A 24717-nucleotide genomic window follows, 5' to 3' on the forward strand; every position below is an offset into this window, starting at 1 on the left:
GGTCCCCAGAGGCTGAAGAAGCATTTCAGTCCTTAAAAACAGCCTTATGTAGCCAGCCAGTGTTGTACTCACCAGACTTCTCTAAGGACTTTGTGGTACAAACTGATGCATCAGACGTTGGGTTAGGAGCAGTGTTATCCCAGGTCTGGAACGGGGAAGAGCACCCAGTCATTTACCTCAGCAGGAAGTTGAAGTCCCATGAGGTAAATTACTCCACGATTGAGAAGGAATGTTTAGCAGTGAAGTGGGCTCTAGATTCCCTTCGGTACTATCTGCTAGGTAGGCACTTTGACCTGGTGACTGATCACGCTCCTTTAAAGTGGATGGCTCAAAACAAGGAGACCAATAGAAGGGTAAATAGGTGGTTCCTGGCCCTACAGGAATTTAACTTTACAGTTAAGCATCGCCCTGGTGTTAAAATGGGGAATGTGGATGCTTTGTCTCGGATACATGCGTGTCTGGCTGCTTGTGTTACAACCCCAAGGTTGAAACAAGAGGGGGGGGGGGGTATGTGGCAGCACGCAGGTAAAATCACCTGGTTGTATTCAGGATGGGAAATATGTGTGTCCTAGATTCAGGCTTTATGCAGACTTTTACAATTAGAGGGGAAGAGTTAATGAGCCCAGCTGTAGTAAGTGGGCTCATTAAGGCCTCTACAAAAAACCCCAGCATGCATAGGGAGATGCTCCATCCTGGAACCAGTTTTGTGTGTATAGACTGGGGAGTCTGAGATCTGTTCTGTGCGGTGAGTTAACGCCTGTGTGGCAAACCCCTACAATAGAGACAGGGACTGGGGCAGCACAAGGCTGCACCCAGTTGTTAGACAGGGAGTCTACGTGTGTAGTTAGAGGTCAAGCTGACCAGGATTTATTTTCTTGTTTTATTTTGTTTGGCTGTTATTTGTATCACTGCATGTAGCCTAAATAAACCGGATCTTTTGTTTTTTGAACCTACACCGCTGTCTGCTGTGCCTGACTTCGTGTTGTGAACCCATCCAGGGGGTCACACACACCCGCTACCGAGCTAACCCCTCACAGCCCCATAATGTGCCCTGATGTGCCCCGAGCCCTGATGTACCCCATGCTCCGATGTGCCATAATGTGCCCTGATGTGCTATGTGACCCATAATGTGCCCTGATGTGCCATAATGTGCCCCCATGTGCCAGTGTTTCCCCATGCCCTGATGTGCCATGTGGCCTGATGTGCCCCATGCCCCGATGTGCCCCGTGCCCTTATGTGCTATGTGCCCTGATATGCTATGTGCCCCATAATGTGCCCCGATGTGCTATGTGCCCCATAATGTGCCATAATGTGCCCCGAGCCCTGATGTGCCCCATACCCTGATGTGCCATGTGCCCTAATGTGCTATGTGCCCTGTGCCCTGATGTGTCCTGCACCCTTATGTGCTATGTGCCCTGATGTGCTATGTGCCCTATAATGTGCCCTGATGTGCCATAATGTGCCCTGATGTGCCATAATGTGCTAACGTTTCCCCCATACCCTGATGTGCCATGTGGCCTGATGTGTCCCATGCCCTGATGTGCCCGCGCCCTTATGTGCTATGTGCCCTGATGTGCTATGTGCCCCATAATGTGCCCTGATGTGCTATGTGCCCCAATGTGCCACATAATGTGCCATAATGTGCCCTGATGCGCCCCAGGCCCTGATGTGCTATGTGCCCTGATGTGCCCCATGCCCTGATGTGCCATGTGGCCTGATGTGCCCCATGCCCCTGATGTGCTATGTGCCCCATAATGTTTCCTGATGTGCTATGTGCCCCATAATGTGCCATAATGTGCTCTGATGTGCCCCATGCCCTGATGTGCCATGTGCTCTGATGTGCTATGTGCCCTGTGCCCTGATGTGCCATGTGGCCTGATGTGCCCCGCACCCTTATGTGCTATGTGCCCTGATGTGCTATGTGCCCCATAATGTGCCCTGATGTGCCATAATGTGCCAATGTTTCTCCCATGCCCTAATGTGCCATGTGGCTGATGTGTCCCATGCCCTGATGTTTTCCCCTGTGCCCGTATGTGCCCTGATGTGCTATGTGCCCCATAATGTGCCCTGATGTGCTATGTGCCCCAATGTGCCACATAATGTGCCCTGATGTGCCACATAATGTACCATAATGTGCCCCGATGTGCCCTGATGTGCCCCATGCCCTGATGTGCTATGTACCCTGTGCCCTGATGTGCCCCATGCCCTGATGTGCGCCATGCCCTGATGTGCTATGTGCCCCATAATGTGCCCTGATGTGCCCCATAATGTGCCCTGATGTGCCATAATGTGCCCCGATGTGCCATAATGTGCCCCATGCCCTGATGTGCCATGTGGCCTGATGTGCCCCATGCCCTGATATGCCCTGATGTCCTATTTTTTTATTTATTTTTTGGTGGGGGAGTGGATCTTGGGTGGGAGTTCCCACACTTTTTTCCCCAGGACTTGACCCCTGCTTTAACCCCCGTTCACACTGAGGACGTGTTTGATATTGTGCGAGTTCAGCTGAACTTGCACAATTTCAGACCCACATTTCAGTGCGAGTTCGGGGGTGATTTGAAAGACATCAGTGGGGGTTCATGCATGGATGTCTATTGAAATTGCCCCTGAAGTTGCTAAAAGTAGTGCAAGAACAACTTTTAGGAATCGGTGCTGCGCTGCAAAGTCAGAATCGCACTGATTTGGACAGTGCCATTGCCTGCAATAGGCTCCGATTTGGCATATGATTTGATATGTCAGATCAGCCCAGTGTGAACATACACTTAGTACAGTCTCAAGCAATTGAAGATAATTAACCACTTCAATACATGGCACTTCCCCCCTTCCTGCCCAGGCCAATTTTCAGCTTTCAGTGCTGTCGCATTTTAAATGACAATTGCGTGGTCATGCAACATTGTACCCAAAATCTATTTTATAATTTTTTTCCCCACACATAGAGCTTTCTTTTGATAGTATTTGATCACCACTGGGGTTTTTATTTTTTGCTAAACAAATTAAAAATACCGAAAAAAAAGTGTTACTTTTTTATTACATAGTTACATAGTAGATGAGGTTGAAAAAAGACACGAGTCCATCAAGTCCACCCTATGTGTGTGATTATATGTCAGTATTACATTGTATATCCCTGTATGTATTTTAAACTATCAATGCCCTGCACTGAAACCACCGCCTGTGGAAGAGAATTCCACATCCTTCCCGCTCTTACAGTAAAGAACCCTCTATGTAGTTTAAGGTTAAACCTCTTTTCTTCTAATTTTAGTAAATGGCCGCTCACCTTTTTAAGTTCCGTTGCACTGAAAAGTTTTATCCCTATTGTGGGGTCACCAGTACGGTATTTGTACATTGAAATCATATCCCCTCAAGTGTCTCTTCTCAAGAGAAAATTAGTTCAGTGCTTGTAATCTTTCCTCATAACTAATATCCTCCAGTCCCTTTATTAATTTTGTTGCCCTTCTCTGGACTCTGTCCAGTTCCAGTACATCCTTCCCGAGGACTGGTGCCCAGAAGTGGGCAGCATACTCTTGTAGAGTGGGAGAATTATTGCTTTATCCCTGGAGTTTATCCCCTTCTTAATGCATGCCAATATTCTATTTGCTTTGGTAGCAGCAGCTTGGCATTGGTGAGCCTATCATCTACTAGAACCCCCAGGTCCTTCTCCATCCTCTTGGGCATGCGCTAGCGGCTTATCCTGCTGGACGTCATATGACATCAAGTCAGGATAATGAAACAACTTTGCAGCCGTCATATTGCTATATGGTGGGCAGGAAGTGGTTAAGAGGGACACCTCAAAGGGTATGAGAACAAAAATGAGGGGTGTGAAGTGTGCTGAAAAGAAATAAGAGCAAGATATTAGAAAACTAAAAATCCTACTCCCTCAGCGCTCACGGTACACCATAAATTGTAGCAGCTGCTATATCAATCAAAACAAATCAAAAAATGGAGCCCAAGACAGTCACCAATGGTGAACCATACTAAGGCCCTAGCAGCACTTTATTGTTTTTAAACTTAAACGTCCAACTATAAGTTTAGATTTGAAATGAGATACAGAATATCTAACTGCACCCAATAAGAAATCTTATAATATATATAATAAGTTTCAAACTGAAATCGTAAATAATATCACATATGCCAGAAACAAAAAAAGTCCATTAATGTTTCAATAATAGTTCATATTCAGGCTACTCTGCTCTGTTTCTCCATTCCTTTATATGTGCAAAATTTCTCCTGGGAAAGTGAACATTATACATCTGATGAGATATCCGATGCCTTGTTATACATGAGAGCTGATGATACGATCGGTCTTCTGGTGATATGAGATGTGCTTTTTAACCACTTCAGGACCGCCGTATTGCCATTGTACGTCAGCACAATGGCACAGGCAGGCACAATCACGTAGATTTACGTGATTGCCTTCCAGCGGGTGGGGGGTCCGATCGGACCCCCTCCCGCTGTTTACGGCGGTCCGATTCGGTCCAGGAGCGCTCCGTGATGAGGGGATGGCCGTTGGTTTTCGGCCACCCCCTCTGGATCGCTCCTGGCCAATGAGAAGCTTCCTCCCCTGTGTATTGTTTACACAGGAAGGAGGAAGTGATGTCATTCTCCTCGGGGCGGTCTTTTTGACCGGACTACGAGGAGAAGACTAATAGTAAGTGTGCACCAACACTACACTGACATGTAGGTACACACAGGCACACAAACCCCCCCCCGATCCCCCCCCCCCCGATCGCCCCCCGATCACCCCCCGCCCCCCCTCCCCCCCCAGTCACAGTGTCACTGATTGCATTGATCATTTCTTTACTGATCAATGCATTCAGTGTCAGTTGTGACAGTAAAAACTGTCAGGACAGTTAGTGTTAGGTCCAGGGTAGCCCCCTATCACCCCCCAATAAAGATTTAACCCCCTGATTGCCCCTAGAGTTAACCCTTTCACCCCCTTTTGCCAGTGTCACTAAGCGATCATTTTTCTGATCGCTGCATGTGTCGCTAGGTAGCTAGTTATTTTTTTAGGTTCACCGCCAGGTTTTTATATCGCTAGGTACCCCGATATACTACCCAATAATGGTTTTAACCACCTGATTGCCGCTAGTTAACCCTTTCACCCCCTTTTGCCAGTGTCACTAAGCGATCGTTTTTCTGATCGCTGCATTAGTGTCGCTACAGTCGCTAGGTAGCTAGTTATTTTTTTAGGTTCACCGCCAGGTTTTTATAGCGCTAGGTACCCCGATATACTACCCAATAATGGTTTTAACCCCCTGATTGCCGCTAGTTAACCCTTTCACCCCCTTTTGCCAGTGTCACTAAGTGATCATTTTTCTGATCGCTGCATGTGTCGCTAGGTAGCTAGTTATTTTTTTAGGTTCACCGCCAGGTTTTTATATCGCTAGGTACCCCGATATACTACCCAATAATGGTTTTAACCCCCTGATTGCCGCTAGTTAACCCTTTCACCCCCTTTTGCCAGTGTCACTAAGCGATCGTTTTTCTGATCGCTGCATTAGTGTCGCTACAGTCGCTAGGTAGCTAGTTATTTTTTTAGGTTCACCGCCAGGTTTTTATAGCGCTAGGTACCCCGATATACTACCCAATAATGGTTTTAACCCCCCTGATTTCCGCTAGTTAACCCTTTCACCCCCTTTTGCCAGTGTCACTAAGCGATAATTTTTCTGAACGCTGCATCAGTGTCGCTAGTGTCGCTAGGTAGCTAGTTATTTTTTTAGGTTCACCGCCAGGTTTTTATAGCGCTAGGTACCCCGATATACTACCCAATAATGGTTTTAACCCCCTGATTGCTGCTAGTTAACCCTTTCACCCCCTTTCACCAGCGATCACAGTATAAGTGTCACTGGTGACGCTGGTTAGCCAGTTAGTTATTTAGGTTCCCCGTCAGGTTTTTATATAGCGCCAGGGACCCCCATATACTACCTAATAAAAATTTGAACCCCCTGATTGCCCCTAGTTAACCCTTTCACCACTGATCACCGTATAAGTGTTACGGGTGACTCTGGTTAGTTTGTTTTTTATATATAATCCGGAAGGCAGTGCTTGGTTTTCGGGGTCCCGTACGTGGCTAGGCTCCCAAAAAGTCCCCCACATGTGGTATCCCCGTACTCGGGAGAAGCAGCAGAATTTATTTTGGGGTGTAATTTGACTTCTGCCCATAGCATGTGTGAGCAATATATCATTTAGTGACAACTTTGTGCAAAAAAAAAAAAGTTTGTAATATTCCCGCAACTTTTGGCAAAATATAAAATATTCCATGGACTCAACATGCCTCTCAGTAAATAGCTTGGGGTGTCTACTTTCCAAAATGGGGTCATTTGGGGGGGTTTTGTGCTATTTTGGCATTTTATGGCCTTCGAAACTGTGATAGGTAGTGAGGAGTTAAATCAAAAATTTGCACCCTTAGAAATCCTGAAGGTGGTGATTGGTTTTCGGGGTGCCGTGCGCGACTAGACTCCCAAAAAGTCCCACACATGTGGTATCCCCGTACTCAGGAGAAGCAGCAGAATGTATTTTGGGGTGTCATTTCACATATGCCCATAGCATGTGTGAGCAATATATCATTTAGTGACAACTTGGTGCAAAAAAAAAAAAGTTTGTAATATTCCCGCAACTTGTGGCAAAATATAAAATATTCCATGGACTCAACATGCCTCTCAGTAAATAGCTTGGGGTGTCTACTTTCCAAAATGGGGTCATTTTGGGGGGTTTTGTGCTATTTTGGCATTTTATGGCCTTCGAAACTGTGATAGGTAGTGAGGAGTTAAATCAAAAATGTGCACCCTTAGAAATCCTGAAGGTGGTGATTGGTTTTCGGGGTGCCGTGCGCGACTAGACTCCCAAAAAGTCCCACACATGTGGTATCCCCATACTCGGGAGAAGTAGCGGAATATATTTTGGGGTGCAATTCCACATATAACCATGGCATGTGTGAGCAATATATCATTTAGTGACAACTTTTTGTAAAATTTTTTATTTTTTTTTGTCATTATTCAATCCCTTAGGACAAAAAAAATAAATATTCAATGGGCTCAACATACCCATCAGCAATTTCCTTGGGGTGTCTACTTTCCAAAATTGGGTCATTTGGGGGGGATTTGTACTGCCCTGCCATTTTAGCACCTCAAGAAATGAGATCGGCAGTCATAAATTAAAAGCTGTGTAAATTCCAGAAAATGTACTCTAGATTTGTAGACGCTATAACTTTTGCGCAAACCAAAAAATATACGCTTATTGACATTTTTTTTACTAAAGACATGTGGCTGAATAAATTTTGCCCTCAATGTGTGACTAAAATTTAGTTTATTCGATTTTTCTTATAACAAAAAGAAGAAAATATCTTTTTTTTTCAAAATTTTCGCTCTTTTTCCATTTATATCGCAAAAAAAAAAAATCGCAGAGGCAATCAAATACCATCAAAAGAAAGCTCTATTTGTGGGAAGAAAAGGACGCAAATTTCGTTTGGGTGCAATATTGCATGACCGCGCAATTACCAGTTAAAGCAGCGCAGTGCGAAATTGCAAAAAGACCTCTGGTCCTTAAGGTGTTTATTGGTCCGGAGCTGAAGTGGTTAAACAGGGTTTTCTGGTAAGTGTATAACCAATAGGGATTTGTACAGGAGGTGTGGTGGTGGACTACTGTGAATCTAAACCAGGGCCAGATTAAGAGCATCATGGGCCTGGTGCTGAGGATTTTGGAGGGCCGCTTTTATGGTTAATAAATAAAATTAAAACGCAAACAAATTTTTATTAACACAAATTAGGTATTTTTAACAAACTGCTCATTCACACTATGTGCAAGAGAACCTGTGCGAATGAGGCAAATTTTCTGTATACTTTTTTTTACATTTTGATTTTTTTTTTTATTATTATTATTATTGCAATCTTTTATTGTTTACATTCTTATATTTGTTTTTTCATGTTTTTTTTTTACAATTTGAATTTTTTATTATTTTTTTCCAGTGGACGGCAGTGGATGGTGTAAGTAGTGCAGTGGACGGTGTCATCAGTTTTTTTTTTTTTTTTCTTTTTTTTATAATTTCTTTTTTAATTTTTTTTTTTTTTTTTCAAAATGCACTTGGGGCTGGGTTTTTGGAAGAGGACAGCATCAGTAGGGCAATGACAGTGCCCAAATGGTCAGTCCAACCCTGCTGGGCCTATATTAAAGGTGGGGGCTTGGAGCTGCAGCTCCAATAGCCCCTACGTTAATCTGGCCCTGATCTAAACGATCTGCTAGCAACACTTGCCTTACAGCACTTTATACTGGCAGGATTTGTGCTGAATATGAACTATTATTGAACCATTAATGGACTTTTTTTTTTCTGGCATATGTGATATTTACGATTTCAGTTTGAAACTGATTATATATATTATAAGATTTCTTATTGGGTGCGGTTAGATATTCTGTATCTCATTTCAAATCTAAACTTATAGTTGGACGTTTAGGTTTAAAAACAATAAAGCGCAGCTAGGGCCTTAGTATGGTTCACCATTGGTGACTGTCTTGGGCTCCATTTTTTGATGTGTGAAGTGTGCTGTCAAGAGGGCATGGGGGTACATCATTGGTGTCAGTGAGAATAAAACAAACCCCATCATTCGTGTCAGTGGGATAAACTAAGTCCTATCACTGGTGTTAGTATAAGAAAATAAGTCCTATCATTGGTGTCAATGAGCACAAAACAAACCCCATCATTGGTGTCAATGAGAATAAAATCGGTGCCATTGGTGTCAGTAATATTAAAATATATTCAATAATTGATGCCAGTGGGATAAAGTACATCCCATCCTTGCAGAATAATAAATCCCACCATTAGGGTCAGTTGAAATAAAATGAGGCCCACCATTGGTGTCAGTGGGATAAGTCCTATTGTTGTGTCATTGGGAATAAAACAAGTCTCATCATTGGAGAGAGAGCAGAGAGGAAGCCCTTGTACACACGGTCTGAGATTCAGTCGAAATGTGTCCGATCGGAGCGTTTTGTTGGATATTCCGACTGTGTGTGGTCTACATCGGACTGTTTCCGTTGGAATATCCGTCGGACCAAATTTTCCAACTTGCCGGAAATATTTTCCGACAAAATGCTCCGATAGGACATACTCCGATCATGTGTAGAGAATTCCGATCGGACAAAGTGCCACGCATGCTCAGATCAAATTCCTACATCAAAGCTATTGGCTACTAGCCTGAACATAGTCCCGTCGTAACGAAATAACGTTATCACGTTCTGAACGAACAACTTCGTCGTCCGACCGTGTGTATACAGCAGTTTCGGACAAAATCCGACGGATTTGGTTGTCGGAATCTCCGATCGTGTGTACAAGGGTAAAGAGTGGAAAGTGATAAACAGAGGGGGGAGAGAACTGAACAAATTGGGGGGAGGGGAGAGGAGGCCAACAGAAGAAGACAAACTATGAATGGGGTAGGATTGGAAAGTTGAGCCCACACATAACCTCTAATGCCATGACTTCTGGGATGGGGACCGCTGATCCAACTGCTCATCCAACTGACAAAGACAAACTCCCTGTGCACTAGTCATAGACACATTGCTTTGCTGGTGTCAGGCTCTCCTCCTCCTACATGATATGGATTTGGAGCTGTGCTGGGCAACTGGGTCCCCTGGCTCTTCTCCAAGGCTAACTTTTTATCCAATGTGACAGTTCAGGAAGAGGAAGGAGGTGTAGTACTCCTATCAGTATGGTCATGCTGGGGTTTTTAGTCCCCCTATCAGTATGGTCATGCTGGGGGTTGTAGTCCCACTATTAGTATGGTCATGCTGGGGGTTGTAGTCACTCACCCTCTCCCTAGCTTTGGTGATAATGGCCCCTCACAGATTACTCCACTGCCCACTCCTGTCCTCAGTGTTCATAGACTGAAGGGTGAGGACCCGGCTCCGCCACACTACTCCTCGTCCTCGGGGTCCTCCACTCTCCTCAGATTGCCATGGACCAACGACTTTACCGGACCCCTCTTGTCACCTGGAGACAACCGCTCCATGGTGGGCGGGGCCAGGAGGAGGGGCAGGGTGGCGCTCTGTGGTGGGCGGGGTCAGGAGGAGGGGCAGGGTCTTGCTCTGTGGTGGTTGGAGAAAGGAGGAGGGGCCGGTTTTCTGACAAGAAGTGTCCCCCCATTGGATAGTGTACGCCCTATACTGCGCAGGCGCAGCACTTGCGTTGTACAGAGGACAAGGAGACTCCGAAAGCCTCTGAAGATGAATGGCACCTGCGCACTTAATAGTACATTCTGTGACACGCTGCAGATGTTGTAAAATAGCACTTTGTAACAGGGCCTGTCGCTGTCTCACTTCATGCGCCACACTTCAGGCGTGGCCTCGCTTCGCTTGGAATATTTTTATTCTGACTCTATGTCCACTTGGATAATGGGGCTTGAACCTGGACTCAGGGCAAAATATACTATTAAGTGCGCAGGCGGCATTCATCTTCGGAGACTTTCGGCGCCTCCTTTGTCCTCTATACTGCGCAAGAGCAGTATAGGACTGACATTATCCAATGGGGCACATTTCTCAACAGGACACCGTGCGCCGTTCTATGGTGGGCAGAGTCAGAAGAGTGCGCAGGGACCACGGTAAATTAAACCAAGAGTGTGAGGAACCCCCGACATGCAATGCACGTCTGACAGGAATTGGCGGGAAGAGCTGGGGGGTGTGGTCATGCTAGTACTATGTGTGAGGAGAACTCTGACATACAGGATTGTATAATAATCAGAACTACCAGGGAACTAATAAAAGTTGAAATCAGAGTCCGTCTGACCAGACAGTCTGCACTGTATCTCCATGTGATGAGGGCCTTTATTATTTATAGACTGTCTAATACAGATCACCACAATGTGGTCTGATCGGTCCATTGACAGTGATCTCCGGAACAGGTGTTTCCTACCAAAGGATTTTCCTTTAATTCCTGCCTGGTATCCAATCAGATTCTACCTTCAGCTTGTATAGATAAACTTTATAAATGAAAGATAAAAGCTGATTGGTTGCCATGAACATTGTAACTGATCATTGAGGCATTAGGAGCTCATGCTAGCGCTCACATTTTCATCTACAGACAAGGCTTTTCTGGATTCCCCAAACAATCAGAAAGGCAATAATTATATCGGTGAGGGTGTCTCTGTAGGGTGCCACATCTGAATTGGACTTTTAAGGCACTAACTAACAGGCACTAAGTTTGTAGAAAAAGCATATCTTATTAAACATAATATACACAATAAAATTAAAATATATTGTAATGGTTGCAATTACGATGTACAGTGTATAATGGTATCACATCAAGTAATAGCTAAATATGGCCGGGCTAACCTGGGGGAATTGGACAACTGACAAAACTGAAGCCAAGGAATGGCGTAGCCCTTAATGTGTAGGGAACAGCTACATGGAGACACTCCTGGCATCCAGACCATCCGGTGGCTTCAGTATTGTCAGTTGTCCAATTCCCCCAGGTTAGCCCGGCCATATTCAGCTCTTACTTGATGTGATACCATTATACGCTGTGGAGACCAGCCATTTGAAATGGATCGATTTTTGGAGACACAGTCCTGCTCATATTCCTTGTTATTAATACCTTTATCGGAATGTTTCGCTTACGATATCTCCTCAAAATATATACATGATTTACCCTCTTATAGACATCCCTGAAGAAGGAGACATAGATACTCTGAAACGCATCGGGTGAACTCCGAAAAACGTACAGTCAATCGTTGTGGTGATGTTGTATTTTGTACATAGTAATTGCAACCATTCCAATATATTTTGTTTTTATTGTGTATATTAGGGATGGGCTTTATGTTCGAGTCAAACATGAGTTTTTACTCGTACATTGGCTGTTTGCCAGTTTCCCGAACATTGAACAATTTCAGGTGTTTGCTGCAAATTCGAAAGTCGCGGAACACCCTTTAAAAGTCTATGGGAGAAATCAAAAAGTGCTAATTTTAAAGGCTTATATGCAAGTTATTGTCATAAAAAGTGTTTGGGGACCTGGGTCCTGCCCCAGGGGACATGTATCAATGCAAAAAAAAGTTTTAAAAAATGGCAGTTTTTTCGGGAACAGTGATTTTAATAATGCTTAAAGTGAAACAATAAAAGTGTAATATTCCTTTAAATTTCGTACCTGGGGGGTGTCTATATGTTTCCCATGCTTAGAACAGTCTGACAGCAAAATTACATTTCTAAAGGAAAAAAAGTAATTTAAAACTACTCGCAGCTATAATGAATTGTCGGTCCGACAATACACATAAAAGTTCATTGATAAAAACGGCATGAAATTTCCCCACAAGGGAACCTTGAGCCAAAATTTAAAAAAAAAATGCGTGGGGGTTCCTCTAAATTCCATACCAGGCCCTTCAGGTCTGGTATGTATATTAAGGGGAAACTCGCACCAAATGAAAAAAAAATAATTCAAACCCTGTGCTAAAATAAAAAAAATGGTGTGAGGTCCCCCAAAAATCCATACTAGACCCTTATCCAAGCACGCAACCTGGCAGGCCACAGGAAAAGAGGGGGGACAAGAGAGCGCCCCCCTCCTGAATCATACCAGGCCACATGCCCTCAACATTGGGAGTGTGCTTTGGGGTAGCGGCTCCCCTAAGTACCTTGTCCCCATGTTGATGGGGAGAAGGACCTCATCCCCACAACCCTTGCTGGGTGGTTGTGGGGGTCTGCGGGCAGGGGGCTTATCGGAATCTGAAAGGCCTCTTTAACAAGGGGAACCCCAGATCCCGGACCCCCCCTGTGTAAATTGGTAATGGGGTACAAATGTACCTCTACCATTTCAAAAAGTTTCAAAAACACAAGAGACTGTTTTTGACCAGTCCTTTATTAATTTCTTCTTATTTCCGCTTCTTCTTCCATCTTCTTTCTTCTGGTCTTCCTCCAGTGTTTTTCTTCTTCCTCCATCTTCTTCTTCTCCATCTTCTTCTTCCTCCGCTCTTTTCGTCCCTCATCTTGCTCCGGCTTCTTATCTGCTCCCTCCGCATGACCCACCTCAGTGGGAGTCTTCCACCGTGTGACTCTTCAGTTCTTCTGATACTTCTTATATAACGGAGGGCCCACCCCACCCGGTGACCCCGCCCCCTCTGACGCACAGAGACTTCACTATGACTTTCCCCATGATGTCAGAGGGGGCAGAGTCATCCCGTTTATGTAAACGGTTACACATTCTACTTTTATTGTTTCACTTTAAGCATTATTAAAATCACTGCTCCCGAAAAAAACAGTTTTTAAAACTTTTTTTGATACATGTCCCTTGGGGCAGGACCTAGGTTCCCAAACACTTTTTATGACAATACCATGCATATAAGCCTTTAAGATTAGCACTTTTGATTATTCATGTTTGTGTCCCATAGACTTTAATGGTGTTCGCGTGTTCAAACAAATTTTTTGCCTGTTTGCATGTTCTGGATGTGAACTGAACAGGGGGGTATTCGGCTCATCCCTAGTCCTCAGCAGTCCAATCCCTGTACCTTTTGTAGAATATCAGTCTGTCCCTGATGGTTTTCCTGGAGAGAAGTGGCTTCTTTGCTGCTCTTCTTGACTCCGGGCCATCCTCCAAAAGTTTTCACCTCACCGTGCATGTAAATGTACTCACACCTACCTGCTGCCATTCCTAAACAAGCTCTGCACGATTGGTACCCTGATCCGGCAGCCGAATCCACTGAAGAATATGGTCCTGATGCTTGCTGGACTTTCTTGGGTGTTCTGAAGCAATCTTCACAACAATTGAACCTCACTCCTTTGAGTTCTTGATAATCCGATAAATGGTTGATTTAGGTGTGATCTTAGTACCAGCAATATACTTGCCTGTGAATCCCTTTTTGTGCAAAGTAATGATGACTGCATGTGTTTCTTTGGTGGCAGTGGCGTACTAAGTGGGGGCGGGCTGACCCGGGTGGCACACACTAGGGGGGGGGGGGTGTCAGGCCAGTGCCCCCCCCCTCCGCAACTGAAGTGGAGACAGCGCCGCGCAGCCCACATAGAGAGAGCCCGCGGCACTGGCAGTGGGCGGCATTGCAGGGGGGAGGTGCGAGCAGCACCCAAGTGGAGTGACATCTGCCGGCTCAGTGATACAGGACCCGGCGCAATAATCCCCTTCTCTCTGTGGTCGCGTCGCATGGGCGTTCTGATCAGTCTTGGCAGCGGCTGTCACTCACAGCCGAGCAGAGTGAAGCCGTCTCCCCCTCCTCCTGCATGCACAGCACTGTGTAGACATAAAGGAGGAGGGGGAGGTGGCTTCACTCTGCTTGACTGTGCATGACAGCTGCTGCCGAGACTGATCACTGCCTTGGGCTCAAGGTACATTATGGGTCCTAAGGGGGTCTGTGCACTGTAGGGGGGTTCTTTACTGTAGGGGGTCTGTGCACTGTAGGGGGAGTCTTTACTCTGGGGGGTCTGCACTGTAGGGGGTCCTGCACTATAGGGGGTCCTGCACTGTAGGAGGGGTCCTGCACTGTAGGGGGAGGGGTCTGTACTGTAGGTGAAGATTCAGCACTGTAGGGGGATCTTCAGTGTAGGGGGTATGCACTGTAGGGGGAGGGGTCTGTACTGAAGGGGAGGATACTGTACTGTAGGAAGGGGGGGTCTGTACTCTTGGGGAGGATTCTGCACTGTAGGGGGGTCTGTACTGTAGGGGAGGATTCTGCACTGTAGGGGGGTCTGTACTGTAGGGGGGTCTGTACTGTAGGGGAGGATTCTGTACTGTAGGGGAGTCTGTACTGTAGGGGGGTCTGCGTTGTAGGGTGGAGGGGTCTGTACTATAGGAGGGTCTGCACTGTAGGGGAGGATTCTGTACTGTAGGAGGGTCTGCACTGTAGGGGGTCTGTGCTATAGGGTGGAGGGGTCTGTACTTTAGGAGGGTCTGCACTGTAGGGGAGGATTCTGTACTGTACGGGGGTCTACACTGTAGATGGGGGTATGTACGGTAGGGAGGGGGTCTGCACTGTAGGGGGTCTGAGTAACATGCAGGGGGTCCAGAGCTGTGAGGGGCTGTGTAATGTAAAGGGGTGCAGAGTGCTGTGTAATGTAAAGGGGTCCAGAGGTACAAGGGCTGTGTAATGTAAAGGGGTCCAGAGGTTCAGGGTGCTGTGTAATGTAAAGGGGTCCAGAGGTACAAGGGCTGTGTAATGTAAAGGGGTCAGGAGGTTCAGGGTGCTGTGTTATGTAAAGGGGTCCAGAGGAACAAGAGCTGTGTAATGTAAAGGGGTCCAGAGGTGAAAGCTGCTGTGTAATGTAAAGAGGTCCTTAGGTGCAAGGTCCTGTGTAATGTAAAGGGGTCCAGAGGTGCAGGGCATTGTGTAATGTAAAGAGGTCCTTAGGCGCAAGGTCCTGTGTAATGTAAAGGGGTCCAGAAGAACAGGGTACAGTGTAATGTAAAGAGGTCCTTAGGCGTAAGGTCCTGTGTAATGTAAAGGGGTCCAGAAGAACAGGGTACAGTGTAATGTAAAGAGGTCCTTAGGCGCAAGGTCCTGTGTAATGTAAAGGGGTCCAGAGGTGCTGTGTAATGTAAAGTGGTTCAGGGTGCTGTGTAATGTAAAGGGGTCCAGAGGTGCAGGGTGCTGTGTAATGTAAAGGGGTCCAGAGGTGCAGTTGTGGAGAGGGGGGTACACAGTAGTGACAAAAAGATATTGAAGGATGCAGAGGTATGCAGGGGGCACAGTGGGGTGTTTTTACATTTTATGGTGGGGGGGAGGGGGGTGCCAGATATAGGATCCGCCCCGGGTGCCAAATGCTCTAGGTATGCCCCTGCTTGGTGGTGACCATGGTTAACAGAGGAAGAACAATGATTTCAAGCACACCCTCCTTTTAAAGATTCCAGTCTGTCATTCTAACTCAATCAGCATTACAGAATGATTTCCAGTGTTAACAAGAGAATCACTGACATGATGTCAGCTTGTCTTTTTGTTCCAGGGCTGAAATGCATGAATTTTTTTTTTGCGATTAAGTTCATTTTCATGGTAAAGAGGGACTTTGCAATTAATTGCTTTTCATCTGATCACTCTTCATAACATTCTGGAGTATATGCAAATTGGCATCATAAAAACTGAGGCAGCAAACTTTGTGAAAATTAATATTTGTATCAATCTCAAAACTTTTGGCTAGGGCTGTATATATTTAAGTCAAATTTGAGGGTGTTCTTTTTAGGCAGTTGTTTATTGTGTTTGGTACAAGGTTACACGGATGACTAAAGTTGACCATAGACAGGTAGATTTCTTTACATTCAGCGAGCAGGCTGAATGTAAAACCAAGCTAATAAACTAGTTCATTGAAACAAGAGAGGTTGATGGAGTTTTTCTCCATGCTAGGACATAGTATTCTGATATCAGGGCCTGCTGCTGTGAGACTACACTGATAAGCATCTGCAGCCACTGATTGACAAACATTTTCCAGTATGTCTCTTCAACAGAAGTCAATCAAACATGGGGATGACCTCGCATGGATTGAAATTTGGCTGGCCAAATTTTGATCTTCTATGACCAGCTTTTCAGGGTTGTTTGGGCATAAGAAAATATGACAGTTCTTATTTAGGTAAGGGGCAGAGCCCATTAACAGCTGATGACTCATCCATTGTTAAGGATGCAGCGGCCAGATTCCCGAACCTGCTCCTTAACAACAACTATTCACTGTGCCCTGGTTGGGCAAAGCTTTGCCCAATCAGGGCTTAGAATGCACTGTGCAGTGCACAATGCATTGTGGGGTGCTCAGCAAGCGAATATCCCGCTGAGCGCAATGCAAAGACCGAAGTTCATCCCTTTGATCTAAGAACCAAGAAATAAGCCCCCTCACTATATTTACACCTCTTCTCACCCTCTCCTTGCACACACTGCCCCCCCCCCCCCCCCCCCCCAGCAACTGATAGCTCCAAAACGTAAGGAAAAAAAGCCAGCAATTACAGTGACCAGTTGCCTCTAACAACCAATGCAAATACGGATGAAAAACTGACCATTTGTCAGTTTGCATCCATTTTTTGTCCGATACATTTTTTTGACAGATGAAAAATAGGGCTTTCATCTGTTCAAAAACAAATAGGGCTGTTGACGGAAGCAAATGAAAACAGATGAAAATGATGATCATCCATTGACGGAAGTGGATGAAAATGGATGAAAATAGATGATCATCTGTTGTCATCTGTTTTTCCATTGGAATACATTGATGTCTGTTTTTCATCCATCAACAGATGGATGAAAAACAGAAAAAAGTATGTGTGAAAAAGGCCTTAATGTTTAAATTTAAATCAAAGGTAAATTAATGTACTTTAAAACATCAGTTTAAAACATACTAAAATGCAGTATAGCTTTCACAGTCTAGCATCTATGTGTGATTTTTTTTCTGAAACTCCTCTACATGCAAATTTATGACAGCTACAATAATAAAATTGCAATTGTGCTATATATTATGTGTGTATTGCCAGATGTAACAATCACACAAATGTAGCACCAGTAAATCCTCATGAATTAATTATGTAATTAGCTGCAAAACCTACTGCACATGAAAGCTGTATTTTCTATTGAAATATTTTACCTGAATCCATGCCAAATGATAAATGATGATGGCAGAGAACATAAAATCAGTGCGTTCTATTTTATCGTCAAACCATTTCTTCCAGAAAGATGGCACTTTACCCTGCCATTCTTGACTGATCAGCACTTTCAAGAGTCAGAAAATATTTAGGTATGCAATCATCTGCATTAATGCTGCAAGAAAAGGTTAATGACAGCAGGAGGCAATTAAAAAAATAACAAGTAAAATAAACCATTTTGCTGCTAGGAGATAAGAAATGTATTTTCATTACTATAAAAAATGTATGTATGTATATAACATTCAGAAAAAAACTGCTTGATAAAAAAGCTGTGTGTGAAATAAAGAGTTCTTCTTAAGACTGACAGGGAGATAAAAGCTAATCAAATCTGAAATGAAACAGATTTCAAACTCATATTTATTAATAAGTTACAGGTTTCAAAAGGATCTGCATATTCTAATGTGCTTTATTTTATGACGGGTCACCAACTAGGTTCTTAAGATACATAAAAATAAGCAGAGATTTTCAGAGCCACTTGTCAAAAAAATTATAAGTTTTTTTTTTTTATCATAATAATTAAAAGAACCTGGCATAATTGTGCTGAAAGGCAAAAATCATGTGGTGCCTGCAATAATCAGTTTTAGGTATCAATTATTGTGTCACGGTGGAGGCTCTTGGATCTTTGGCTCATGAGTTATCCTCGTAAAGGGTAAAGTGTCCAGGTTTTGGGCATTTAAGTATTTACATATTCTTAACAAGTGGTAAACAAGCTTTTAAACAAGGCCACACCGACCTCTCTAGCTGCAGGCAATGCCAAGCAATTCCTCCTGGAATTAAGAGCACTTATAATAATCCGTAAAGCGGATAAAGGTGGAGCAGTTGTAGTTCTTAATACAGAAGACTATAAGTTGGAATCACTTATGCCGCGTACACACAATCCGCCTGTCTGTGTACTAGTCCACCGGACTTTTGAAATGAACGGACTTGCCCACACATGGAAAAAAGTCTGTTCATTTTGAATGTGGCTCCAGATAGACAGGACTAGCACAGGAAGTGAATGTCGCTGCCTCCATCGGCGAGCCCATCACCTGGTATGGATTTAAAGGGGAAGCCCTACACCAAAAAAACGGCGTGGGGGTCCCCCAAAAGTCCATAGCAGACCCTTATCCGAGCATGCAGCCCGGCCGGTCAGGAAAGCTTGTGGGGACGAACGACCGCCCCCCCCTCCTGAGCCGTACCAGGCCTCGTGCCCTCAACATAGGGGGGTGCTTTGGGGAAGGGGGGCCGCACCCCCCAAAGCACCCTGTCCCCATGTTGATGAGGACAAGGGCCTCTTCCCAACAACACTGGCCATTGGTTGTCAGGGTCTGCGGGCGGGGGGCTTATCAGAATCCGGGAGCCACCTTTAATAAGGGGGCCCCCAGATTCCTGTCCCCTACCCTATGTGAATGAGTATGGGGTACCATGTACCTCTACCCATTCACCTGGGGAAAAAAGTGTACATAAAAAAACACAACACAGGTTTTTAAAATACTTTATTAGACAACTCCGGGGTTCTTCTCTTCTTCTGTCTTCGGAGGGACTTCTTGCCGGACTCCTCCACTATCTACTGCTCTTTTGCTAGCTCTTTTACTAGTGGAGGAGCCCAGATTTCTCCTTCGGCACCACCGTCCCGGGGTCTCCTTCTGACTTCAGGGGTCTTGTCCCGCTCTTTGGGGGTCTTGTCCCGCTCTTTGGTTCTTCTTGTCAGGCTTCCGCTTTCTTCTTCCGTCCCTTTTACTAGCGTTGGCTCGGTCTTCTGTTGCTATCACCGTCGCCGCCGCCTTCTGCTTCTTCTTCTTCCGATGTTGACACAACGCTCTCTCTGGCCGCAATGGCAGGGATGCGTTGTGCGGCGACTTATATAGGGACAAGGGCCGGGGTCACCGGGTGATGTCACATGGTGACCACTGGCCCTTGTCCCTATATAAGTTGCCGCACAACGCGTCCCCAGCATTACGGCTGGAGAGAGCGTCGTGTCAACATCGGAAGAAGGAAGAAGAAGAAGAGAAGAAGAAGAAGCAGAAGGTGGCGGCGGCGAGGGCCTCTTCCCGACAACCCTGGCCGTTGGTTGTCAGGGGCTGCAGGCAGGGGGCTTATCAGAATCCGGGAGCCCCCTTTAATAAGGGGGCCCCCAGATTCCGGCCCCCCACCTTATGTAAATGAGTATGGGGTACCATGTACCCCTACCCATTCACCCAGGGAAAAAAGTGTACATAAAAAAAACACAACACAGGTTTTTTAAATACTTTAGTAGACCGCTCCAGGGGTCTTCTCTTCTTCCGTCTTCGGGGGTCTTCTTGCCAGACTCCTCTGCTATCTTCTGCTAGCTCTTTTACTAGCGGAGGAGCCCGGCTTATTCCTTCGTCGCCGCCGCCATCCGGGGGTCTTTTTCCGACTTCGGGGGTCTTCTTCCGACTTCGGGGGTCTTGTCCCGCTCTTCGGGGGTCTTGTCCCGCTCTTCAGTTCTTCTTGCCAGGCCTCTGCTTTCTTCTTCCAGCCCTTTTACTAGAGTTGGCCCGGGCTTCTGTCACAGTCAACGCTGCCTTCTGCTTCTTCTTCTTCTTCTTCCTTCTTCCAATGTTGACACAACGCTCTTTCCAGCCGTAATTCTGGGGACACGTTGTGTGGTGACTTATATAGGGACAAGAGGCGGGGTCACTGGGTGATGTTACATGGTGACCCCACCCCCTATGATGTCACAGTCCCAAAGGATGCTGGGACTGTGACATCATAATGGGCAGGGTCACCATGTGACATCACCTGTGACCCCACCCTTTGTCCCTATATATGGAAAAAGAGAAGACCCCCGGAGTTGTCTAAAAAGTATTTTAAAAACCTGTGTTGTGTTTTTTTATGTACACTTTTTTCCCCAGGTGAATGGGTAGGGTACATGGTACCTCATACTCATTCACATAGGGTGGGGGGCTGGAATCTGGGGGTGCCTTATTAAAGGGGGCTCCCAGATTCTGATAAGCCCCCCACCCGCAGACCCCGACAACCAACGGCCAGGGTTGTCGGGAAGAGACTCTTGTCCTCATCAACATGGGGACAAGGTGCTTTGGGGTGATGGGGCCAGTCACACTTCAGATCTGATCAGTATTGATTATCTAGATTTGACTTCAGTGGGATGTGTGGATAGTGGAATGGTCTCTACCAAAACCTACAATGTGCAGGTAACTCACTCCTGCTGGCATCGAGTTGTCACCCAGTGCATACGGTGCGGGCATTGCCAACATTCCATCAGTAAGAGGTGGGGGGGGCGAGTATTCACTTTGTGACCACTTACAACAATACAACCAGATTTTCTCTAGCATTAAACACTGCCTCCATGTCTTATATGCAGACAAAACTTTGCATGATATTTTAAGACAGGGATGCAGTTTCTCTAGTAAGAAAGCTCCTACTTTAGGTACTATGCTTCTCCCCTCTTTATTTCGCTTCACTCCCCTTCCATTTCATCGTTAGGGACAGTGGGTTCCTATCCCTGTGGTTATAACGCTTTAAACATTGTAAAAGACACAGAAAAAAGAAAGCCTGTTATTTCTTTTTCAATAGGTAGAACATATCCAGTTAAAAGTTTTATAAATTGTAATTCAAAGCTGGTTGTTTTCCTAATGGATTGCAGTACTTATAGTGTTCAGTATGGGGAATGCACTATTTGCAATCTACGTATTAGAATATCAGAACACTGCAATGACACTCTTAACCACTTGCCGACCGCCTAACGCCGATGTACGTCGGCAGAATGGCACGGGCAGGCATAAGCACGTACATGTACGTGATTTGCCTCCCGCGGGTCGGGGGCCCGATCGGGCCCCCGCCCGGTGCCTGCGGCGGTCGGTTTTCGTTCGGGAGCGATCCCGGACGAGGGGACGGCCATTCATTCATGGCCACCCCCTCGCGATCGCTCCCGACGAATAGAAATCCCCGGTGACATCACTTCCTCTCCTGTAATGTAAACACAGGAGAGGAAGTGATGTATTCTCTCCTCCGTGTCGGTATTTTTCGTTCCGACACGGAGGAGAGCGGATCAGTGAGTTGCACCAACACATCCCACACACAGTAGAACATGCCAGGCACACTCACACCCCCCCTTTACCCCCCGATCACCCCCCCAATTACCCCTGCCCCCCAGTCACAGTGACACCAATGTCATTTTTTTTTTTTTTTTTTTTTTTTTTGCATTGGTGTCATTTGTGACTGTAATAACTGTTAGGGCAGTTAGAGTTAGCCCCCTTTAGTTCTAATGTACCCCCCTAACCCCCCCAATAAAGGTTTAACCCCGTGATCACCCCCCGTCGCCAGTGTCACTAAGGCTGGGTTCACATTGCAGCGGTTTATGAGAACGAATGTGATTCGCACCGCACTGCAGTGCAAATCACATCCGATCTCTGTGCGATTCGAGTTCAGCCATTCGCCGCACCCGCCGCACCCGCCACACCCGCCGCACCCGCCGCAAATTCGCACGGGTCCCTTTTTTTGGCCCGCAGCAGAATCGGATCGCATGGGTGTTCACACCATGCGATCCGAGTTTGCAGATCGCACTGCGATATGCGAACTGATCTGGGGGTGTCAGTAACATTTCACTGACACTCCCAGCAGTTCGCATAGGGCAGTGTGAACTGCCGCCGGGAGGCATGCGATGCGGGAACCCGCCGCGGATTCGCGGCGTTTCCGCATCGCTCCAGTGTGAACCCAGCCTAATAAGCGATCATTTTTCTGATCGCCGTATTAGTGTCCCAGGTGACGCTAGTTAGGCAGGTAGGTATTTAGGTTCGCCGCAGCTTTTTATAGCGCCAGGGACCCCCATATACTACCGCATAAAGCCCCCTGATTGCCCCCTAGTTAACCCTTTCACCAGTGATCACCATATAACTGTTACAGGTGACGCTGGTTGGTTAGTTATTTTTTTATAGTTTCAGGGCACCCGCCATTTATTACCTAATAAAGGTTTAACCCCCTGATCACCCGGCGGGTGTCATTTGTGACTAATAACTGTTAGGGCAGTTAGGGTTAGCCCCCTTTAGTTCTAAGGTACCCCCCTAACCCCCCCAATAAAGGTTTAACCCCGTGATCACCCCCCGTCGCCAGTGTCACTAAGGCTGGGTTCAGATTGCAGCGGTTTGAGAACGGATGTGATTCGCACTGCAGTGCAAATCACATCCGATCTCTGTGCGATTCGAGTTCAGCCATTCGCCGCACCCGCCACACCCGCCGCACCCGCCGCAAATTCGCACGGGACCCTTTTTTTGGCCCGCAGCAGAATCGGATCGCATGGGTGTTCACACCATGCGATCCGAGTTTGCAGATCGCACTGCGATATGCGAACTGATCTGGGGGTGTCAGTAACATTTCACTGACACTCCCAGCAGTTCGCATAGGGCAGTGTGAACTGCCGCCGGGAGGCATGCGATGCGGGAACCCGCCGCGCATTCGTGGCGTTCCCGCATCGCTCCAGTGTGAACCCAGCCTAATAAGCGATCGTTTTTCTGATCGCTGTATTAGTGTCACAGGTGACGCTAGTTAGGCAAGTAGGTATTTAGGTTCGCCGCAGCTTTTTATAGCGCCAGGGACCCCCATATACTACCGCATAAAGCCCCCTGATTGCCCCCTAGTTAACCCTTTCACCAGTGATCACCATATAACTGTTACAGGTGACGCTGGTTGGTTAGTTATTTTTTTATAGTTTCAGGGCACCCGCCATTTATTACCTAGTCTCACTAGTGTACCCCTAAATTTAGGGGTGTCTACTTTCCAAAATGGGGTCATTTGGGGGGGGTTTGTGCCATCTTGGCATTTTATGGCCTTCAAAACTGTAACGCCCTTAGAAAGCCTGAAGGCGGTGCTTGGTTTTCGGGGCCCCGTACGCGGCTAGGCTCCCAAAAAGTCCCACATATGTGGTATCCCCGTACTCAGGAGAAGCAGCAGAATTTATTTTGGGGTGTCATTTCACATATGCCCATGGCATGCGTGAGCAATATATCATTTAGTGACAACTTTGTGAAAAAAAAAAAAAAAAAAAAAAAGTTTGTAATTTTCCCGCAACTTGTGGCAAAATATAAAATATTCCATGGACTCAACATGCCTCTCAGCAAATAGCTTGGGGTGTCTACTTTCTAAAATGGGGTCATTTGTGGGGGTTTTGTGCCATCTTGGCATTTTATGGCCTTCAAAACTGTAATAGGTAGTGAGGAGTGAAGTCAAATATTTACGCCCTTAGAAAGCCTGAAGGCGGTGCTTGGTTTTCGGGGCCCCGTACGCGGCTAGGCTCCCAAAAAGTCCCACATATGTGGTATCCCCGTACTCAGGAGAAGCAGCAGAATTTATTTTGGGGTGTCATTTCACATATGCCCATGGCATGTGTGAGCAATATATCATTTAGTGACAACTTTGTGAAAAAAAAAAAAAAAAAAAAAAAGTTTGTAATTTTCCCGCAACTTGTGGCAAAATATAAAATATTCCATGAACTCAACATGCCTCTCAGCAAATAGCTTGGGGTGTCTACTTTCTAAAATGGGGTCATTTGTGGGGGTTTTGTGCCATCTTGGCATTTTATGGCCTTCAAAACTGTAATAGGTAGTGAGAAGTGAACTCAAAAATTTACGCCCTTAGAAAGCCTGAAGGCGGTGCTTGGTTTTCGGGGCCCCGTACGCGGCTAGGCTCCCAAAAAGTCCCACATATGTGGTATCCCCGTACTCAGGAGAAGCAGCAGAATTTATTTTGGGGTGTCATTTCACATACGCCCATAGCATGTGTGAGCAATATATCATTTAGTGACAACTTTGTGTAAAAAAAAAAAAAAAATTTTTTTTTTGTCATTATTCAATCGCTTGAGGCAAAAAAATAAAATATTCAATGGGCTCAACATGCCTCTTATCAATTTCCTTAGGGGGTCTACTTTCCAAAATGGGGTCATTTGGGGGGGTTTTGTACTGCCCTGCCATTTTAGCACCTCAAGAAATGAGATAGGCAGTCGTAAACTAAAAGCTGCGTAAATTCCAGAAAACGTACCTTAGTTTGTAGATGTGACAACTTTTGCGCAAACCAATAAATATACAATTATTGACTTTTTTTTTACCAAAGACATGTGGCTGAATACATTTTGGCCTAAATGTATGACTAAAATTGAGTTTATTGGATTTTTCTAATAACAAAAA

The sequence above is a fragment of the Lithobates pipiens genome, unplaced genomic scaffold (assembly GCF_037356315.1).
Source record: "Lithobates pipiens isolate NorthernLeopardFrog02 unplaced genomic scaffold, aLitPip1_a1.2 Scaffold_19, whole genome shotgun sequence".
Classification (NCBI taxonomy): Eukaryota; Metazoa; Chordata; class Amphibia; order Anura; family Ranidae; genus Lithobates; species Lithobates pipiens.